General features: G+C 51.3%; 1 protein-coding gene across 1 annotated transcript in view; it reads left to right on the top strand.

Moving 5' to 3' along the window:
- Window positions 1-938: 938 nt before the first annotated feature.
- ZHX2 (zinc fingers and homeoboxes 2) overlaps window positions 939-22,471 on the top strand; it is a 118,571-nt gene continuing 97,038 nt past the window's right edge. The window contains exon 1 of the mRNA XM_084864906.1: window positions 939-1,452. The gene's annotated coding sequence lies outside the window, so the exon portion shown is untranslated. The remainder of the gene's footprint in view (window positions 1,453-22,471) is intronic.

Genomic DNA, 22,471 nt, shown 5'->3' with positions numbered 1-22,471 from the left:
CTCCCTCAGGCCGCAGGCTCCCTCCCGGGGCGCCTGTGCTCTAACGCGCCCGAGGGGAGCCCCGGGGCGGCGGCGGCGGCGTTGAGGGATGTCCTCCCGCCAGAGAGTCGGAGCCCTAACTCCGAAAGGGTACCGCCTCGCTTCCCAGGGATGTCCCCGCTAAAGCCGCAGGGGTGTGCTTGTCTCCGAGTCTGAGGATCCCCGCAAACGCCTGGCCCCGCAAGAGTGGAAGTCAGCTCCCAGGGCGTCTGTGTGTTTATTGGCTCTCAAGGAAAAAAAGAAAAAAGAAAAAAAAAGTTGGAGGATCTTTCCCCAAACCCCAGACCTGGCGCAAGAGGAAAATCTCTCGGAATCTCCCCAGCCAGGCACCTCATTGCAAGGCGTTATGTAACTGGGGGCTTCCTCTGAGTCTCCCCGCCCTAAAGCCCCGTCATTGCCATTCCAGGAGTAAAAATGTGTCTCCTCCTCGCTGTTGGAGTATCTGTGAAGGGTTGTGATCATTTCCCTGAGCCGGAAGACGAGCAGAGGCGCAGGCAGCGCCCTGGGCACTGGGCGGCCCCGCCCGCGCGCTGCAGCCCCGCGCGCTGCGGGGAGGGAGGGAGGGAAGGAGGGCGGGAGGGACGCGGGGTCCCCCGGGAGGACCGCCGGCGCCGGGCGATCCCCGCGGTCCCTCAGCCCGCCGCTCCACGTGGTCAGGATCAACAGTTTGTTGAGCTCATCAGTGACACCTTGAACTTTTCCTAAAGAACATGGGTACTGCACCCCGAGGGTTCCTCGGCCGGCCGGCCGCAGCGCCGGGTCCTGCTTCACATGCAATGACCTCGCTCGCGCCTCCCCCTCCTCCTCTCGCAAAGAAATTCCACCGACTCCGTTACCGGGCTCAGACTTTTAAGTTCATGGACTGCCCCCCCTCACCCCCAATCCCCGCAACCTTGGCTAGGAACCAGCGCCTTTAGGGCTCTCAGGTCCCCCCAACCCCAGTGTCCGCCTGAAAAATGACATTTCGCCCGCGCCTCTCGGGAGGGGGCCGAATTTCACTTTGCAACTTTCTGCGGAACCCGAGCCCGGGTGGCAGCCGCTCGGGTGGTGGTATCGTATGCAAATACGCATGCTGACGTTACAGATCATGTGGGTTTTGGCGTAGATTCCCCACTGATCGAGACATTTTTTTTTACCCCCCCTTTTATTTTCTTTCCTTTCTTTTTTATTTTTTTTTTATTTTTATTTTTTAAAATTTTGGCCACTGGTTCTCCGTGACGAGGGCGCTTTTCCCGGTCTGTCGGTCGGTCGGTCCGGCGGGCTGGCTCGGCGCCCCTCTTCTTTCCCACGGAGCCCTCGCCGGGGAGTGGGGAGTGGGTGGGGGCAGCCAGCAGAGTTCCATTTTGGAAAAGCCCGTGCCGCCGCGGCTCCGCGCTCCCGGCCCCGGTCCCCGCGCTCCCGGCCCCGGCGCAGGTAAGAAACTTCGCCCCGGCGGCGCCAGCCCCGCAGCCCCCGCCCCGCGCCGCCCGCCCCGCGCCCCGCACGCCCGCCCCGCGCCGCCGCGCAGCCCAACTTTCCCACCGCCGCCGCCGCGGCTCCCGCAAACCTTCTTCATGGGACTTGGCCGGGTTTGGCGATCGGAAGGGGGGAGAGGGTGCGGAAAAGAGGGGGTGCAGGCTCTTTTTTTTTTTTTTTTTTTTTTTTTTTTTTTTAATACGGAGATCCGGGGTTGGGGGTGGATTTTTTTTTTTTTAAGAGTTTTAATTACAAGTTTGCATACATGGGAGCCTGCCCGGGAGGAGGAGGAGGAGGAAGGAAAAAAACATGTCTACGTTTCCCTATGTCGACATAAGCCACAAAAAAATATGGCGTCCGCTTTCGACAGGGCGTTACGTAGACCCGGCTGGGTTGCATTTATTTATTTATTTCGCGGCCGGCTCCCTCCCTCCCTTCCCCGGCCCGGCCGCCGCGGCGCTTTGTGCAAGCGGGGCAGGTCCCGCGGGGACTCGGGCGGGACGTGCTCCCCAGTCTCGGCGGGTTTGGGGGGTTCTGCGTTGCTCCCTCCCTCCCCTCTTCTCCCCTCGCCTGGTGACGATCCGCCGTAACGTGGTGGCAGGAAGCATGACGCCGTGGGCTGGGGCTGCTGCCTCTGCGCTCTCGCCGCTCCCGGCGGCTGCAGGCTGCGGGCGGGCGGGCCGGCGGGCACCGAGCTACCTGCCGCGGGCAGGGCCAGAGCGCGGCGCTGTCCCCACGCCCCGCTCAGGTGCCCGGGCCGCCCGCGTGGGGAGGGGCTGCGGGGGACCTCGGGGGACCTCAGGGAACCTTGGGGTCCCCAGCCAGGCTGCCTGCCGCAGGCTGGCCCGCGCCCCCAAGCCCGCAGCCCGCCTCTGCCAGCTCCAGCCCCAGCCCACGTTGGTCCCCGAATGGCACTGGCGCTCTGCTGTGTCTGCCCCCCAAGCGGGAGGTTCATCTGGGTTGGTGGGGCAGCCTCTTTGTGGCTTCCTCGGGACATGGGAGCCAAGCCTTGGCAAACTTGCCCTGGTCCCCCCTGGCCCGCTTTGGGGGAGGCTGCGGAGAGGAAGATGAGCGGGAAGTTGGGACTCAGGGAGCATCACAGGATGGTCCCCTTGGCCTGGCGGCTGTGCACACAGGGCTGGGAGGCAGGGGAGCGGAGGTGGGTGGTCGGTGAGTCTGGAGAAGAAAACTTGGGGGAAGCCAAGTTGTGATTTGCTCAGGCTGCCACCTGATGGATGATGGGCTGCCCAGCCAGTGGGGGTCTCTGCCTTCCTCTGTGTTTGCGCTGGCCCTTTGTTTGTCCCAGAGATGGATGGGAGGAAGGTGGGAAGCGGGGACTTTCTCTGGTCCCTCCCATTGAAAGAGTCGCTGCTGGGCTTGGGCCCCAGGATCACTGTCTTTACAGGCCCCAGAGTTCTTCCCCAACATGATCTCTGATGATCCCCCTTCTCTCTAAGTTAGCATCAGGCCTGCTGGGCAGGATTTGGGAGGCAAGACTCTCCCTCCCCTTCGTCCCTTAGCTCACTCAAACCTCCCCCAATGACCCTCTGAAGACACAGAGGTACACACACATGCGCTCACTACACTCTCACTCCTCGATGGAGAAATGAATGCCTGTTGAAGAGAAGGGGGCGCGGTCGTGAGAGCTCTTCAAGGTTTCACACAGTGACTTTCTATCTGTGCGGGCTGCGAGCAGTTCAGTCCCAGGGCAGTGATGTCAAGAAGCATTTGGATGACAACCAAGTGGAATAAATAGCTTGTAAAATGGCATGTTTAATAGTAAAAATAAATTAATGGAGCTGTCAAGTGCTCGAACGGGTCTAACATAAAGGTTTGATTTAAGTTTAAAGGGAAAGTTATGGAGAGCTGTATACACTTCTTCCTTTGAGGCCCAACGGGGGCCATTCTATAAGTAAGACGGAAATGTGTGTCACGGACAATGACTGGCCCTGTGAACTGTGGGAATATCCTTGCTGTTTAAAAGCTCTGCCCCTGGATTGTTCCCTTGTGGTCCCTACCTTCCAGCCAAGTTGGATGTCCACTAAAGATCCACCTCAAGTTAACAGCTAGCTCTTACGGGGAGGGAAAAGTCAGCGGCCAGGGTTTGAAGGTAAATCAGGTACCGTAAGTCCTCACTTGACCTTGTCAATAGGTTCCTGGGGACTGCAACTTTGATGGAAATGACTCATAAGGAAACCCGTTTGACCCCAGGCTAACTGACAAACAGAAGTTCAGTGACAACAGCCTATTTCTAATCACGAAACCTTGCCACCACATGTGTAAATAAAACCCCAAAACACATCTAATGTTCAACATAGACATACATGTGAGCTATACATTCACTTACGAAAGATGAATAAAAAATAAGTAAGATAATTCAACTCACATATTCCAGTCCCGGGTCTCAGGTGGCTGTAGCCTGTCCCGACAGCTCAGGGTGTGAGGCACGAACTCACCCTTCCACTCACACTCAGACTGACACAATTCAGACACACCAATTCTCCTAACATGCACATGGGATGTGGGGGGAAACCCACAAAGACATGGGGAGAGCATGCAAACTCCACACAGACAGCGATCCGCCCGGCTAGGGAATCCATTTCTTTTTCCTCATCAACGTCATAATGAGGTGACGTCATTCGAGCACCTGCAGTATATTAAATAATCCCTCCTTTAAAGGAAAAGATCCAAGAGACATAGATGTTTGTTGGCACTCAAGAAGGGTCTTCTCTCTGGTGTGAAAGCAGGGTATCTTGAAATTCCCCCGTGGGGCCGGACGTGGCTCCACGCCAGGTGTCTCATGCACAGCAGGGCCCTGGGATTCGGTGGGAGGCTGTGCATCTGACAAAAAGAATAATGGCAGCGTTTGATAACTGTGGCTAACACTACGTACATCAGTATGCCAGGCACAGTGATGTTTATTTTCCTTGCTTTATCATTCCATTCTCACTGTAACCCTGCGAGGTCAGTTCCATATTGTTATCCCCAGTTTGTAGGCTCAGAGAGGTGAAGAAAGTTGCCCAAAGCTGCACAGCATAAAAAATGAAGTCAGCATTCGAAGCCTGGCCTTACATTTTACCTTGAAACACTCCGTTATGGCAGCTCCCTGGATATGGGAAGATGTAGTTAGAATGAAAAGGAAAGAGTCAGGCGCAGGCAGGAAAGGAAGCAGTGACCACTGCCCTGTGGTCTGAGCTCAGAGGAATCTTCGGGAGTTTATTCCTGTATTCGCTGACGTATCAACTATGTGTTGATTTCCTTGTCCCTTCAGCAACCAGGAGGCTCACCACACCCGCAAGAGCCTGTCGTCATTAAGCGCTTTTACGTGCCAGGAGCCATGTTAGGTATGATTAAACTGTTTTGTCTTTGTGACAGTTCTGTGAGCTATGTGCTCGCGTTCTCTCCTTTTAATGGACGAGGAAGCCGAGAACACAGAGAGGTACTCTAACGTGGGGCCCAAGACCAAACAGCTCCAGTGCAGTGCACACTGGAATGCATAGCGTTAGTGAATGTATAGGAATATAGTGTTAGTGAATGTATAGGAATACAGTGTTAGTGGATGTATAGGAATGCATAGTGTTAGTGAATGTATAGGAATACAGTGTTAGTGAATGTATAGGAATGCATAGTGTTAGTGAATGTATAGGAATGCTGGTGAGATGGAGTCCCTGACCCTCTAGGTCGGAGTCTGAGCAGACAGGCAGGAAAACAACCATTAGGCCGCACCACGCAGGCTTAAATAGGTGCTATAATTGAAAAAAAAATAACTACATGGAAGCACAATAAAGGGCATGATTCTCCGAGGTTAAGAGCCATGGAGCATATCCTAGTGTGGCTAGCATCCGGACTGACCCGGGAATGAGGAGGAATCGTGTCTGGAGGTGTGTGAGACATCACTGCACTGAGCTGCTAGCCACAGAACCCTGAGCACCCGTGACTTCACCTGATGGAGGCTCGTTGGTGTCAGACAGCAAGAAGGGCGGGCGGGACAGGGCCTCAGCTGTGCCGGTGGGAAGCCAGACTCGGTGTTTCCACTCTGCCGTCTTGAGCGTGGAGGCCATGGGCCCAGGGCTGTGGCCTCCTGGTAGGAGGGTGGCTGCTGCCTCTCCCGGCCTCACCCCTGCGTTCCAGGGAAGAGGAGAGGGTGAGCGAGGCACTAAGAGTGTTAACCTAGGATGGCTGTCCCCTTCTCTCCCGGAAGGAACATGTCCCAGAGGGACTTCTGTCCTTAGCGTATTGACAACAACTTGGCTCTTTGCCACGCAGCTTCCCCAACCTACCAGGGAGTGGCAATCAAATATTTTTAGTTAGGCACTTGGGTGCCGTGACCAAACTTGTAAGGCGGAAGGAGTGAATGAATGAACAGCTGTTGAGTTGGCAGATCCAGTGTGTGCAGCCTACGATGAGAAGAGGAAGGAAGGTATCGGGGATGGAAGCTCCACCCTGGGGGCTATGCATGTCCTGGGGAGACGGGAAGGGGATGCAGGGAACGTGTGGAAGAGATGACGGGGGTGCCGGGGACTCATCTACAGGCACTGGGGAGCTAAGGCAGGTTGCTGAGGAGGGAAGGCCATGTGTTATAGGAAGGGGAGACTGACAGCAGTGTGCTTTGTGGGACAAATCAGCTTGGTTCTTATGGAAATAAAATGAGCTCTGCAAAGTTTCAGACCAGGGCACCAGTTTTGCCTCAGGGCAAGATGAAGCCAGCACACAACAAGAAAGTGAGGGGTGATGGGAAGATTTTCTTGTCTGTCCTGCCACTAAGAATCCAAAATTAACCCTGTGTTAGTCAGCTGTTATCAGGGGTAACTAGCTCTCCTTTGGTCATTACTCGGTTAACGGGACTAGAAACCATAGGAGATACCAAGTACTCCCCAAACACTACGCTTGCCCTCCTCCTGACCCTTGAGCTCCTGGGTTCTACCTGCAACTCCTCATTAAAACAATGACTTTGGCCATGACCCTGCCCTTTGCTAAATGCAGGGGATGGGAACAGAGGCCTCAGAGGCACTGCCGTGAAGATTCCTCCAGCAAGGACCCACATCCCTGATTCTCTGCTCAACTTATCAGCTTTATGACTGCGCTATTCCTTACCCCTCTAAACCTCAGTTTCCTTGTCCCTCGAAAATGGAGATCATCCTAGTAGCTAGCTGTATTGTGGGTCCTTGTGAAGCTCAAGAAGAAATCTATAAAAGCGCTCCGCGTAGCATGTACTCAATAAATGTTACCAGTGGTCACCATCCTCACCTCCACCACCATCAAGGTCGCTGACCTCACCTCTAGGATGGGACTTTATTGTAGCAGCCTTGAGGTGCCACGTCATTAGCATGCATGCATGGGTTTGATCGCTGATTCTGAGAGCCAGACTGTCCCCATCTCATTGCTATTCTCCTCCGTCCTCCCCATGCACACAGGCACTCCTCCGGCTGTCTGTGGTAGGGAGACCCTGGTGCAGTGTGCAGGTATTGCAATGTGCTGTGTCATGGTCAGATCCAAGTCGTTCTGGAAGGGTGCTTGGCTATGCCACGTGCCGGTGGTAGACAATAAAGCGGACATTGTTCTTTGTACCGACAAGGTAGTTTCGTTTTTAACTGAAAGAGAAAATTCCCTCCCCGGTCCCTTCCTCCACCCTTCTCTGAGGCCCCCTCCCTCCATCGAACAGGCTGTGATTTTAAGAACATCCACCCACAATCTGTTTCCTGTTCTTATGCGTGTAGTCATGCATTTATCAATAACAGGGGTTGATTGGCAGGAGTGTGAATAAGTGTGTGTGTGTGCACAAGTGTGTGCGTGCGTGCGTGCGTGTGTGTGTGTGTGTGTGTGTGTGTGTATCAGACCCCCAAAGAAGAAAGCAGTCCTGACAATAGCACATCAGTTCCCACCTACACTTTAAAATGGAACAGAGGAGACCAAGGCCGACCCCTGTCTTTACCCCTGAGGTGGACAGCTCACCTGTCAAAAGCCATGGTTCGCACACTGTCTTCCTCTTTCTGCTCCACCCGCCAGCCCCCTTGTACCAGAAACACTTACTGGAGATTAAATCACCTTACACGGTGTTTCTCTGCGGTGGTGTTTAACGCCCGGACTCTGCAGCGAATGAAATGCTTGTGCTATTGATCTGGGGGGGATCAATATGAAGGCGTGTGACCCAGGCATTCACTCTGGTGTTCAAGATCTGTGGTGTATGTTAGGGGAGCAGAGGCCTGGTTTGGGATGGAAAAATGGGACATGCATGCTGGGCCCACCTTCCTGGGTTTAATGACATACGGGGTTTCCTTTGCAGGGGGAATGAACAAAAGCCTGGGAGCCACTTGCTGTCAAGTTCAGGGTGGGGAGTAGGTTTACGTATGTAACCCAGAGGCCTTTAGGAGAGAATCTTCCCCATGGGGGCTCAGGCCAGGCGGTGGTCCAGAGAAGGAACCTGCTGTACAGAGAGGGATGGGGGAGGGGAGTGGAATTCCTGGGCTACAGGTTCTCCTTGAGCCTGGCTGGCTGGATGCCTGCAGCTGCAGCTCCAGGGCTCGAAAGCATGTGCAGGCCACGGAGGAAGAATCTGAAGTCTGAATCCAGGAGGAGCAGCTTGCATGTATGCATGGGCTGTGCAAGCATGACGGTTTACATCAGTGTTGTGGAAAGAGTCGAGAAAAGGACTCCTCATGGGGACTGACATTTGTGTACCACCCCTCCCCCCCCGCCCGCCACCCTGACCCCGCCCCCAGCCTTGTCCACTCTGGCTGGTGAGATGAAATTAATACAAAGCTCCCCACACACCCAGACACACCACAGACACATAGTATTTGGCATCTTAGGAACAGCAACTGCTCCCAAAACTGAGTACCTATTACAGTAACCCCCCTTACCCACAGGGAATATGTTCTAAGACCCCCAATGGATGCCTGAAATGATGGATAGCACAGAACCCTATACATATTGTTTTTTTTTTTCCCTATACATACATATCTATGATAAAGTTTAATTTATAAATAAGGCACAGTAAAAGATTACCAACAATAACTAAATAATAAAACAGAATAACTATAAAATATACTGTCACAAAAGTTATGTGCATTTGGCATTATTAAGTAAAATGAGGGTGAGTTGAACATCAGCGGCTCCATACCCCTGCAGTCACTCCGACAACCCAGTAAGGGGCGGGGCGGGGAGCGTGCGCAGTGTGGAAGCATCAGCCAAAGAATGATTTTCGTCCTGGGCGGGATGCAGCCGGGCAACACTGGATTTCATCATCTACTCTGAACAGCACACAATTTAAAACCTACGAATTGTTTATTCCTGGAATTTTCTATTTAATATGTTCAGGCCGCAGTCGACCCTGAGTCACTGAACTGGTGAAAAGCGAAGCCTTAGATAAGGGGGGACTTCTGCATGCGGTGGGCACTCTGCCAAGCGCTTTGCCTGCACTGTGGCATTCAGGCTGGTTATGAGGAGTACAGACATCGAGCCCCATTGGAAAGACAGGAAGTTGGAGTTCAGAGAGGTCAGGTATGTGCTTGAGGTCACAGAGCGAAGGTGGCCGAGTCAGCATTCAAACCCAGATCACTCTGATGCCAAAGCTCTTAGTTATCCCCAGGTCTTTCTGAAGTCTTCCGGGAGCCAGCCTCACCCTGCCTGCAAGGAAGTTCGGGGAGAAGGGCGAGTTTTAGAACGTGCTTGCTGTTCTGCTGAAGGGATGTGGGCATGTGTGCACACGTGTGTGCCTGTCTGTATGTGAATTGAGTCAAAACAGGAGAGAATTCCAAATCTCTCTCTCTCTCTCACACACACACACACACACACACACACTTCTAAAGCTGTATCATGTCTCTAGCAGAATGTTCCCCAGGGGCCCTGCACCCCTTCCACCCCCTCCTCCTCTGCTCTGCAGAGAAGGAATCCCAGTGGGCAGAAAGCTGCAAAGTTGGACATGGAGGAGAATCTGGGATGCTACTTTCCGGATGCTCGGCAGCCTCGGCAGCCAATGGGGAAAGGGGATGCAGGGAGCAGGCATGGGGAGGGTGGAGAATGGCTGTGTTGCTGTTTTTATACAATAACAGAGGACCATTGTAATTGGGAGCCCATGAATCATAACACGTCTGCCTATGGCTTTCTCCAGCTGTAGAGCCATTTAGTTAAATAGCACACAGAAAACCCCTTTCAGCTGACATTATGTTCCCGCTGTTCTTAAAATATAAGACTGAGCTGGATTGCTTTAATGACAAAAGCCATCTCCTGCTCCCCCAGCCCCTGGGTATACCCAGAGCCCTCATGCAATCTCCCTGGCCTGTGGAGGAGGAGGGTTAGAAATTACTGGCATTTGCACTGCACCCTTGTCTTTTTTAAAACAACTCCTTTAAGATATTTGCGCACAGCCTGGGCAGAGCTGGATGCCATGGCCAAGCTGTTCATGGTGGGTGGTGGTCCAGAGAGGGCAGGGAGAGGACAGGATATCAGTGCTGTCAGGGATGGGGAGTGTTTTTAATTTTTTGTGGGAGAGAGGCATAGAGGGATATGGACTGGCAGCCACAAGCTGGCGAAAGAGACTGCCCCTTGGCCAAAAATTTTCGGGGAAAGGCTGATGGTGCCCTCTCCTAACCTCCCCTAACAGAGAGTGCTGGGGTCTCGTTGTCCAGTAGAACAGCCTGTTCCTTTCTTTGGCGGGACGTCATGTCACAAAATTGATTCCCAGAGCTACCCAGTTCAGGACAGCTGGAAGGTTCCCATTGTTCCCAAGAGTGAGGGGTCTCATGCTTGCAGAACCACAGTGGAGATGGTTGGGGATCAGCCACGGGTTAAGGTAGACATTCCAAAGACTGAGGACTGAGGTTGGACACAGCCTGACTTCAGCACTTTCAGAAATGGGATAACTCTGCTGGGAAGCTTTCTCTGAGTCACTGTAGTTTGAGGGACATTTTTATGCCCTAGATCTTTGCCTCGGAGCCTCATCCCCACCCCACAGAAAGGTCATCCCCTAGAGACCAGGAAGAGGGCTGGGACAAAGGAAACTGGCCACCCAAGCTGTCCTCAGACCTCCCGAGCCTGTCCTGGGCGTGGTGGGTCATTCACAGAGCCCAGCACCTGCTTCACCTCAGCTCTGTTAGTTCCAAACTAAGAGTGCAGCCCCCGTGCTCCCAGATGGGAGACCATCCCTGACGGTTAATACAGAGCACAGTCCCCGTGCTCCCAGATGGGAGACCATCCCTGATGGTTAATACAGAGTGCCATCTCTGTGCTCCCAGATGGGAGACCATCTCTGGTGGTTAATACAGAGTGCCATCTCTGTGCTCCCAGATGGGAGACCATCCCTGATGGTTAATACAGAGTGCAGTCCCGGTGCTCCCAGATGGGAGACCATCCCTGTTGGTTAATACATTAGGGGCCCAGTTGAGCCGGGGATGAGGGGCTTTGGGTCCTTTCTGCTGAATTGACCAGTCCGCTGCTTTTCCCCAGCTGGAAGAAGGGACCCTGTTGGAGGCCTTGGTTATAATCAGATTAGGCTGCTGGCCTTTCAGGGTTGGGGAAGGGGGCACTGATCGAAGATTTGGGGAATCAACGTCAACATTTCTGGATATAGAAGAAACGTGTCAGCTACTTAAAAATGGTAGAAATAGTGGAGCTTTCTTGATCAGTTCAGCCAAAGGCCATATAGACTCTGCATGGGGTTTCAATGGACTCACCTCTCTTAATCAGTGAAGCTCGGGGTTCTGTTTCAAAGGACCAAAGGTGTTAAAGCCTCCTGGCTGGTGCCCTCCCTGGCCCTGTGCATGCGCCATGCTGGCACTCATCTGCTGGCACACCCAAATGCGCTGGAAGGTCCCCGTGTGTCTTGGAAGCCTGCTGTGTACTGTCCACTGATGGTCTCATGCGTGTGCTGCTGCCATGACGAATCTCAGGCTTGTTGGAAACTGGGGCTTTGTGCTTTGATCCCCACATCCCCGCGGCCCTCCCCCCCCACCTTCTGCCATCTGAACACCTAGCTCTAGCTGAGTTGGTTGCTCAATAAATACTTGTTTAATTGATCAGTAGAACTGAACAAAAGGGAGAATCTGTGCCTATTGAAATAGGAGGGGGAAGCCATGCTGGGCTTATCTACCGAAAACTGAACAGACGTGCTTCCAGAATTGATGTTTTGCATGGGATTTTTTCCCCCCTCTCAATATGAGGAAAAGAGGAAGTCTTATTGGAAGGAATGCATGTCAAGGCATATGTCACCATTCTCCCCCTGCCTCGACTCTGCTGATGTGTGGGTCTAAAACACCAGCATCAGCACAGGGCTGGCCCACTGAACTGGTTCAAAATGAATGTCCCTCACATGTTTGGATGGTTCTATGAATGCATAAATCCACCAGACCCTGGTTCCAAGCCTGTGCTCCAGGTTAGTGCAAGTTAGGGGGAAATAAGCATTGCTGCTCCTGGTGGCAGGCGCTTGGGGCCACCTGGGAGTACGGTCACTGGGCCATTGCATAACAGGAAGCAGCCCAGGAGACTTCCGGTCCCAGGCTGGTGTGGTTCCAGGGTCAATGTCTGTTAGTCAAACTGCCAATCTGCCTGCCTCACTGGCCCAGCCCTGCTGCATCGTTTGGACAGCTGGCCTCTGTGTGCAACCTGGGTCCACGTTCTCGCTCTGACTGGCTTTACCCTTCGTCTCCACCTTCCTGTTGGCACCTAGAGCAATGTCATGGGTGTTGTTCCAGAGTCTTACTACTGCCTCCAATTGTAAGCTTTCTTTTGATTCAGCCTGAACTGGAAACCAAACTCTGAAAGTGGTAGATAGGAAGGAAACACAATGCTTTATGCCAACCATTGCACCAATGTGTTCCAGAGTTCAATATTTTGCATGTGATAGGCCAAAGGACTAGAATTAGTAACAGGAGCACCTTTTTTTCTTTCCCTTAGAAGGTGCTTCTTGGCACTGTTACAGGTTCTCATGCAGTTTTGTCACCATTTCTCACCCCCAACCCCACCCCTACTCTTCCCACCACCCCACTCCCTCCCCACACTCCTCTTCTCCCCCCCCCCCCCCCCCCCACACACACACACACATACACTCTGGGGTTGGAAGAAAAGGGCTGGCCAAATGTACTTAATCTTTCTGGGCCATCTTGTGTGATGGGAAAAATAGTATCCTTGAGATTTCAGTGCAGTGTGTGTGTGTGTGTGTGTGTGTGTGTGTGTGTTTGTGTGTGTGTGTTAACTCTTTTAAGTAATAGAGAATAACTGGCCATTCTGTGATAAACACACAAATATCCTGTGGAAGAGGAATTGAATAAGCTATATGAATAGTCAAGTTGGGCTAAGTTACGATGCAGTGACAAATAAACCCCAATGTCCCAGAGGTTTAACAAAGCAAGGTTTATTTCTTAACTTTCATGAAATGCCCTGAAGGACAATAGCTCTTCAAGGTAGCTTTCTTCCAAGCCGTGCCTTAGGGAATCCAGGCAGCCTAAATATGGTAGCCACATCATTGGAAACAATGTCAGGCAGCGGAAAGAAAATTGAAGGGTCACATGCACCCTCTGTAAAGGTATCACTTTTGCTCACCCAACCCTGTCTTACTTCCAGGAGCCTGGAAAGTATGGGGAAGCATATGCTTGTTTGGCAGACAGTGTATGAGGAGCCCTGGACTGGCTGTGCTGCTTCAGAGAGTCGTTGTTCCTCTCAGACTCACTGAGTGTCACTTAAAAGTATCCGTGGCAAAGCCCAGCCCTGATCAAAGCTTCCTAACACTTAGTCCAGTGCCATTTTGGACTCTAAGGCCAGCACTCAGGTGTCCCATCCCATGGTAGGTAGAAGAGAGGTCCTGATGATCTGAAACACCACCAAAAATTAAAAATGAATTTCTTTTTTTTTTTTTTATTGCACCATATTGCTTTTCATAGATGTTGTAGAATACCATTGCAGTTTGGTTTTACATTGAGCATGCAGTCTGGCATAGAGAAAATTAACATTTAACGAGCCCCTAATTACTGCCAAACACTAATGGTGCCGAGCACAACCAGTGACTCTCATTGCATTGGCCACATATGTGCAAAGTGCCAGGCAGATTCTCAACACTCTGTGGATTCGTTTATATACTCTACCCAATGCCCTTAGGAGGTCCTTTCTGTGACTTTCCTCTTGAGAGAGGCCTTAGTATTTGCATTTAATAGATGAGGAAACTGAGACTCAGAAAGATGGGGGGGGGGGGGGGAACATAGCAAGGAAGGGGCAGGGAGGGCCTGGCTTCCCAGGAGGGTTCTCAACCCAGCACTCATTTGGGTGGTTGGGAGTGTGTTCAGGATGTGAAAAAGGCCAGAGGTAAAAAACAAACAACAACAACAGAACAGTGCTATTCCGGCAAGCAGTTGAATGTCTTTTGTGTATTCGGCTATACCAGCCTAGTATATATGTTGGTTACCAACTTTTCAGTAGTTCCTGTCTTGAACAATCAGCCAACCAGTATTCAGGCTAACATTGAGATCACCTAGTCCAATCCTCTGAGGTTTTATAGGGGAGGAAAATGAGGCTTTCTCTGGGTTGTGCAATACCCAGCACCCCTCCGCTACTTAAAACATTTCATGAGCAAATCTCGCTCACTCCAGAGCAACAGATGTTATCAATGATACCAAAACTGCCCCTCCCTCCTCTCCACTTATAATCAGGATTGAAAGACACTTTTATTTTTACCCTTCCTTGCCCTGTATATCTTTGAGAATATGCTTGAATTTTCACCACCCTAGGGCAGTGGTTGGCAAACTCATTAGTCAACAGAGCCAAATATCAACAGTACAACGATGGAAATTTCTTTTGAGAGCCACATTTTTTAAACTGAAACTTCTTCTAACGCCACTTCTTTAAAATGACTCACCCAGGCCGTGGTACTTTGTGGAAGAGCCACACTCAAGGGGCCAAAGAACCACATGTGGCTCACGAGCCGCAGTTTGCCGACCACGGCCCTAGGCTGACCAAAGCAGGAGGGGCAAGAAGCCTGGTCTCCCACCTGGCCCCCAGGGGAGAGGAGGTGCTGAAGGCAGCAGCCATTCTTCCCTCCACCTCAGAGCAGGTGAGGGACAAGCCCCAGGTCAGGTCACTAGCCATGAGACTTGGGCTAGAACCCCGCGCTTTTGTCTGTGCATCACTATTTTCTCATTTCTCTTCAGTTTCTCAGGATTAGAATTTCATTCCAAGTTCTCTGGCGAAGCTAATCATTTCCCACTTTTGGGGGGTGGCATTGGGGGAGATACAAATCCGGAGACGTCTATTAAATATTGTTTTGGTGAACTTTACATGTTTTTGCTCATGGTTTGCATTGTGGAGCTTGGTTCCCCCCAAAGGTAATGGTGTGGCCTGGTTATCTCTGTGGAGTAGAGAACTTGGGGATCCTGGGGATCCGACTTTGAGAATCTTGTCTGGGCAACTTCCTTCTTCAGAGATTCCAGAAGAGTCCTTTCCACCAGCCTCCCGCCAACCCTGCACCTTTGCTTTGCATGCATCACAGACATTGGAATTTACTGCCGAGAAAAAGGAAGTCTTTCGGCTCCCCTAGCTCATCTGGTACAGCCAGAGTCTGCCTGTCTTGCAGTTCAGACAGCCTTGAAGACGGAAGACTCCAGTCACCATGATAGCCTTTTCATCCTAACCCCAGTCCCTCTGCCTTCTGTCCCTGTCCTGTCTTGAGCACACATGGTAGTCCTAGCCAGGATCCTGGTGGCCCCTAATTTTTCTTCTCTGCTGGGAACCCTCAAAGGAAGCTGGTGCTGAGCCTGCAACCCTTGGTTCCTGCAAAACTGGAGGTCGGAAGGGGTAGGTTTTGTGTTCTGGACCATGTAAGTGTGCCCCCAGGCCGCCGTGCCACCTTTGTGTAGAGTAGATACTCAGTATCTGTGGGATTTCTGAGGCAGGCAGCATCAATGGACCCACGATGATGCTCGGCCAGAACCCAGGCCGTGGAGATTTGGCACATTGGTCATTTGTTCTGGCAAATGATGAAACATCCTTCACCATATGCTATTAGGAACCCTGACTGCAGGTTCAAAGCAACTGCATTGGGTTAATCATGAGAATAGCTAGTGGTCACTTGAGAGCCAAGTCTTTTCCCAAGGGAAGGGGAGAGAAGGGGGAGGGAGGGGAAGGAGAGAAGGGAGGAGAGAATCATATTAAACTGCTAGAACGAAAGAACAAAGAACATGTTTTCTTTCTTTCAAAACTATGTGGGAGGCTTGCCTGCAAGACTACGAAAACAAAACAAAAACCTACCACTGCAAGTTATGTAGTGTGTAGACAGGTGTGCACACACACACACACACACACACACACAGCTAAAACACAGCACTGCTTTAAAAGTTTAATGCTTCTGAGTCCTTTGTGTGACTGTGTTTAGGTATTCATGTACAACTTTAACCAGACAATATACACTGATGCTGATGGTTTGATTTATAAGTCCTGAATTATAGGCATTCAACTCTGTGAGTCAAAGCTTTCAATGAACGAAAAGACTATAGGTTTGTGGAGTGTTTACTTAAAGTAACAACCATGAAAAACTCCTAGTCCTAGATCGGTAGAAAGGGACTATTTATCGCTAATTGCCTCTTCATCACGGATATCTGTAATGACATTCTCAGGGCATATTGGGTAAATTGTCATTTTTAATAAGATAATTACTTAAGTAAACATAGTCTTGGTAAGTTCCCGTAATACCCATTTTTGTGAAATGGATTTTCATAAGTTGAAATTTGACAACCATCCCCATGAACATAATTTGGACACGGGGCTTCTGTCTGGGGACTCTGGAAAGACATGGGGACTATTTTAATTTCAGAAGAGAAGTCTAAGCTTAGGAAACAGATGTTTAGGAGAGTCCTGTCACCCACCAAACACTCATGCTGGAGGAAGATGGCCACCAGTTTCTGAACCATCTCTGTCCTCTGCTTGGGTGAGTCAACCTGGAACTTGTCCACTATTCTGGAACAAGTATGTCCTGAGAGGAATTTCACACACAGGCGGGGTGCCAGGAGGGTCACCCAGCTCAGCACCCACTGCTGGCTGACTTTGGGCAGGTCATTCGTCCCCTCTCTGGCCTCAGTTTCCCCGACTGTGAAGTCTTACAGCCTCTGAGCCCCTTTCCCGCTCATGTTGGGTTGGCCCTGCCCGCTCCGGGCTGGTGGGACTTGGGCAGGTAGGGCTCCCAGCCCGCGGCCTGCTGCTGCCCTGGCCCCTGTAGCAGCCTGTTGACTCAGAGTTTTCTGGAAGCCGTGGGCAAAAAACTCTCAACTTTCCGCCGACTGCCAGCTGTTGTGACGCTTCCTTGGAAAGCCCACGTGGTGTTGAGCAAGCAGCCTGCTCTGCGCAGCGCCTGCCAATCCAGGCTCCCAAGGCCGTGGGTCTGCAGCTGATTTCCTGGGAGGCGTTGGGATAGGGAAGGAGAAGGGGCGGCCTGGTGGGTGGAAAGGGCTGGCAGGTTCTCAGGCCCCGGCCCTGGCAGACAAAGTTAATGGGCCATCTCGGTGAGGGGGCCCGAGCTGGCCGGACTGCCCTCCCACCCCACCTCCCATGGAATGCCATGTTTATTTATGGATCCCTGTTTCTCTGGGGAAAGGACTTCGGCCAGGGCTGGGGAAGCTGGCAGGATAGCTCCAAAGAAAGCTCCCTCCTTTCCCTCCCATTCCCATCCTCCACCCCACCCCCCTTAGAGCTTTTGGGGAGCAGGTGTGGCAGTGGGAGATGCTCTGGGTCTGACACATGTGTCAAACACAAGGCCTGCGGGCCAAATCCAGCCCGCCAGGCCTTGCAATGTGGCCCACACCGCGCTGTCATCACTGCACTCCGCTGTCAGTTTATGACATTGTCAGTTTATGACTGTTCAGTAAACCATTCGGCCCGCGATTTAGGCTGGATTTTAGATTTTGGCCCCTTCTCTGATTGAGTTCGACACCCCTACCTGGGAGAAGAGGAAGTGAGCCTGCAGGTGGTGGGGGGACCTGGGAGCGGTCAGCCCAGATTAACACCCTCTCCTTCCCCCTTTCCGGTTCTGACCCTGGAAAGGGGGTGGGGACTTAAAACTGAAAGTAGCCAAGCACAAGCGGTGGGATTTCCCCCTCCCTGCCCCGCTCCACCCCAGCAAACAGCCCCAGAATGACACCGGGAACGGAGGTGCCAGTGCTCCTAGGTTAGTAGGTGTGAGCCACGCTTGGAACTTACATCTTTCAAGGCTGTGACGGTGGCTTGGGGGCCACCTCCCGTTCAGTGCCTTGTCGCTTCCTGCAGAGACTTGTGCTGGAACTCATCTCAGCTCCCCTGTCATCAAAGCCCAAAACAAAGCCTGGTTCCTAGGTGGATGCAGACATTTTCCAAGTGAATGAACCACTGACCTACTAGCTACAAATTACAGCCACATCACTTGAACCCTCAATAGTCTATTTATTGAATAATGTAATTGAAAATATCCCCGTTAAGCGTCTGGTCATATAGGAAATGGTTCACTGCTAAGAGTTTTAATACTATTATATATTTGTTGACTCTGCGCATTCTCTTTGACATTTATTCAGGATTTGCAGATTATATGGGAAGGAAAGCAAAACACCATCATCAACGTTATAGGTGGACATAGGAAAAGAGGGGTTTCCATGCAGATTGAAATGTTAGGCACTTGGAGGTTGGCTTTGGGTTTAGTTTGAGAGTTTAACGCTCCTGCCTGAGACCACCCAGCCTGGAAACCACGGGCGATGCCCTGCCCAGGGGTTCCCCCAGGCAGGAGAGAGCTCTGATGCCAGTAACACACAGGGGGTAGGCTGACCGAGGCATGGGAGGCCGGGCGGGCCACAGGAGGCTCAGTACAAGTAGCTGGCATTTATTGCGTGCTTTCATGGGCCAGCCCTTGTCCTGAGACACCATAGGGGTATACCCATTCAATTCCCAGCACTGTCTTCCAGCGTGAGTTCTGGGATTCGCCCTATTTTGCAGATGAGAAAACTGAGGCCCAGGTAGATTACGTAATTTGCCCAAGGTTGCCCAAGTGGAAGTGGAAGACCCTTAATTCACGTCCAGAGTCTGACTGTGGATGCCTTCTCTTGTCTGGGGTGCTCATTAGAGAACGGAAGAGCCGAGGCCTCCGTGTCAGCCTCCTATTTTATAAAGAGGCTCAGAGAGGCACTAGCCTCGTTGGCAAGAGAGTTCAAACGGGTCTTCGTGACTGCTTCTGACTCTGAACCATCCTGGCGCCTTGGGCAGATTGCTTAGCTTTGTTTTGTTTACTTACTCATCTGTAAAACGGCTAATAATTATACCTTTAAATTAAGAGATTAGTGATCACTCCTACCCTGGTTCCTTTTGGATATAAGGGCCACATACAGCGTATGTTGACAATGCCGGCAAACTGCGGCGCTAGACAACAGGACCGTGCTAATCAAAAACAATAGTCCACCTAGAGCTCTGGCTTCGGTCAGGAGCATTCAAAGCCCATGTGTAACCCACACCATTTATTGTTCATGATCTATAATTCTCAGCACACTCCTTCCGGGTTTACAGCTGGCAACTGGGTACCGAGAGGCGAGTAGCTTGCCTGGTTACCAAAGCTAGAGAGGGCCCGTCCTTACCAAGAGTTGAACCCGGAGCTTGGTTGAAGCTCCTCACCAGTAGCTATGTCATTGGCAAATACTGTCCATGTCATTACAGTGATGATAGCCACAAAGCAAAGGAAAAGCATTTCTTTATAAAACCTGCATCTGGATGGGACTGGTCTCTTTGGAACATCTTAGCAAAGATGGTGACAAATGCCCTTAGCACTGCCTCCCAGGATGAGACACAGGAAGCTGCCGCAGTTCCTGGAGAGAAATACAAGGGCCTGAGAGACTCCCCCTCTCAGGCGGTCACGTGTTGTATCATAAAGGGCATCTGAAGTGGCTAGAGGAAGAAAAAAAACTGAAGAGACTAGAAAGGAGGGTTGAACACAAACCTCCCTGGGGAAAAGAAAGCTCGCTTATGTGTAATCCCGTGACGTTCCGGGGCCATGTCCTCCGGGAGTGACTTTAGACCACAGGTGACCTCATGCGCCTTTGTGCCTGATGTGACCCAAGGCACATCCTTTGCTAGACGCCAGACATGTCATCTGTGGAGCATCAAGTTTAAGAGCAAGACCTGGAGTTTGAATCCTGGCTCCACCCCTCTCCAGCTGTGTCGCCTGAGGCCATGCTAGGCTACCATTTTACCATCTGTGAAGAAATAACTCTGTCTGCATCATCCAGCCTTTTTGAGGTTAAGAGAATCCTATATGTGGAGAAACCACCACCCCAAAGAACCAGAAACAGAGTTAGAAAAAGGTTGCCTTTGGGGAATGTGTGGGTGAGGAGCTAGGTTTTACTATCAGCTGGTGGTTTCCATTCTAAACCTCTATTGTATTTCATTTCTTGACATGAGCGTGCATTTCTTTGAAGCGTTTTAAGAGATCTTGTAAACCCAGCACTGTGTACCATGTTGGGCAAATAGTAAGAGCTTAATAAATGCGGGCTGTTAATTTCTGTGCACCTGACCACTTGCTGTCACCACTTCCTGGATGCTCGGGAAGGGAGTCAGGGGTCACGTTTCAGATGAGCTGCCTCATGCTCCAGGTTTACAAAGGGAAAGGGAGACAGCTAGGCTTGAGACAGATTTCTGACAAATGAATCATTTTTGTTTCTTTATCCTTTGCCATTCTCACCTCCCTGGCACCGACTTGCTGAAGAAGGTAGACAATCCCCGTTGCAGGTCTAACCTTGTACTCGGACTCAGCCGGTGTCGGTCTTGGCTGACTCAAATCCCTGGGCTCCCTGAGCTCTGTTGTCAGGGCTTAGCGAGGTAAGCATGGTGGTCATTAGAATCCAGCATGACCTCACCAAAATCAGGTGGAACCAGACTAACTTCATTTTTGAAAATGGCTTTTGAGCTGGTGGATGACAGGAAGACCACAAATCAGGCATCTCTAGCTTTCATCAAGGTATTTGAGAGCACCAATTATGAGCTCCTTGGGGATAGGATGGGGAAATGCTGGTTGATACCATTGCATAAGTTTGCAAGTTGAATGGCCACACCACAGGGGACTGACAGGCCTGAGTGAAGTCATCTGGACTGAGGTCCTGGGAGCGAGCCCCGCATTTTATTGGTGGCTTTAACTGAAGACCTAAATGCTTGCTCTAGAAGCCATCCAGTGTGCAGAGCTGGGAGCTCACATTGCTACTTACAAGCTCCAGTGACACATGAAGAAGACACATGAAGAAACACCTGCCTCGTTGGCTTATGTGGAGGTTGAAATGGGATGATGAAAGGAGAATGCTGGCCCCTGTGCCTGAGACCTTGCAAGCAGGCAGTCAGTGTCATTATCATTTCATTGTGGTCAGAGATAACTTGAAGCTGGGAGTGATAGTACACTTGTTGAATGATAGAGACAGCCTCTTGGAAGATCTCGGGAGACAAGAAGAATGAGCCAAATTTAGCAACTTGCAGGACAGTGTCAAGCCCCACAGAAGCAAGAGATGGGGCCCTGGGGCATCATAGATCCTGGGTGGGGAAGGCTGTAAGGACTGCAGGTGCAGGACGGCCCATCTGTGGGAGGAGAGATGTGTAGATGTCACTTAATGGCATCAGTGTGGAGTGGTGTCTAGAGTGAGCAGGCCTGGGACAGCCCCTCTCCCCTGGGTCACAAAACTCCTGGCAGAATTGTGCTCAGTTTAGAGTTGTGTATCAAGTGGGACTAATATGTCAAAGGGGCAGGATTAAGATTGCAGACACTCTGGAACCAGGGAACATAAGGCTGTACTTGTTAAAAAGGGATGTTTGGTGTGGTTGTTTTGGGAGTTAGTCAATGGCACAAGACTATTACCAGAACAGGTTCGAGACCAATAGAGAGACAGACATAAGGTGAAGAGCAAAATGACCACTTTGTTCTTGACAGAACCAGACGAGAGGGTGTGACTTACATCCACTGACTGGAGGTCTTTCTAACATTCCCTGCCCTGCACTCCACACTGCAAAGAACCCAACGAGGGAACAGCCTGTCTACAAGGCAGAAACACTTACTCAGGGCCATTGCTGCTCCCTGACCAGGATATACAAAACAGGCAAAGAGACTGCATCTGTGACATTGCAGATTAAGTTCACCAGGTCAGGAAATGGGCCATGACGGTCACCTACCAACCAGGTGCTTTACTCCACTTACAGGGGTATGGTAACAGGTCCAGGTTGTCCAGGTAAAGATCTTTCCTCATGGGAAGAAGTCTGGTAAAGAAGAAGAATCCCCCTTTACATTTAGCTTACAAAAAAATTCAGTAAGCTACGTGTTTTCCATGCATTCATTCACTTTTTCATTCAATGGATTGTCAAATATTTATTGATCACCTCCTGTGTGCCAGGTGGTCTACCAGGTTCTTGGGGGAACAAAACAGAAAGAGATTTGTGCCTTCATGGAACTTTCACTCTTGGCCTGGGGAGAGACAAACAATCTAATATAATAAGAGAGAAATATGCAGATTAGGCTGGGACAACACGACCAGCTCAGGAGACCGCATCATGACCAACTCAGAGCACTCCCTCAGCCCCAGCAGAAGTACACCACACACCAGGGCTGGGGGCAGCCACAGCCCCGGTGCCATCTCAGCTCTGAGGCCACTCTTACCAGGGGTTCTTGGGCAGGCACACCGCACAGCCTGCCCTGGGAGCAAGGCCCTCAGCGGACCCACAGACCTGTCCAAGGGGGTGGGGGGGAGGCATTCTCTGAGCTACTGCAGCCAGACTGGGGAGTGGGCCTAAGCAGTCAGGAGGACATCCCCTGAGGGCTCCCAGACTGCTCCTAGACTGTACTTGGTTATATTATAAAATGATCTTCGCTATGGGAAAAAAATAATAATAACCCCAACCGTGAAGGAAATGGGACTGTCTGGGGAAAGAGCATTCTGGGCAGAAGGACAAAGCTGGGTAAAGGCCGGAAGGCAGCAGTGTGCCTGAGAAGTGCAAGAAAAATAAGGTATGGCAGCATGGT

Source organism: Pipistrellus hanaki, assembly GCF_964339955.1.
Source record: "Pipistrellus hanaki genome assembly, chromosome: 17".
In the NCBI taxonomy this organism is placed as follows: Eukaryota; Metazoa; Chordata; class Mammalia; order Chiroptera; family Vespertilionidae; genus Pipistrellus; species Pipistrellus hanaki.
Note: the sequence above shows the minus strand (reverse complement) of the source record. Positions and strands in the feature narration are given on the sequence as shown.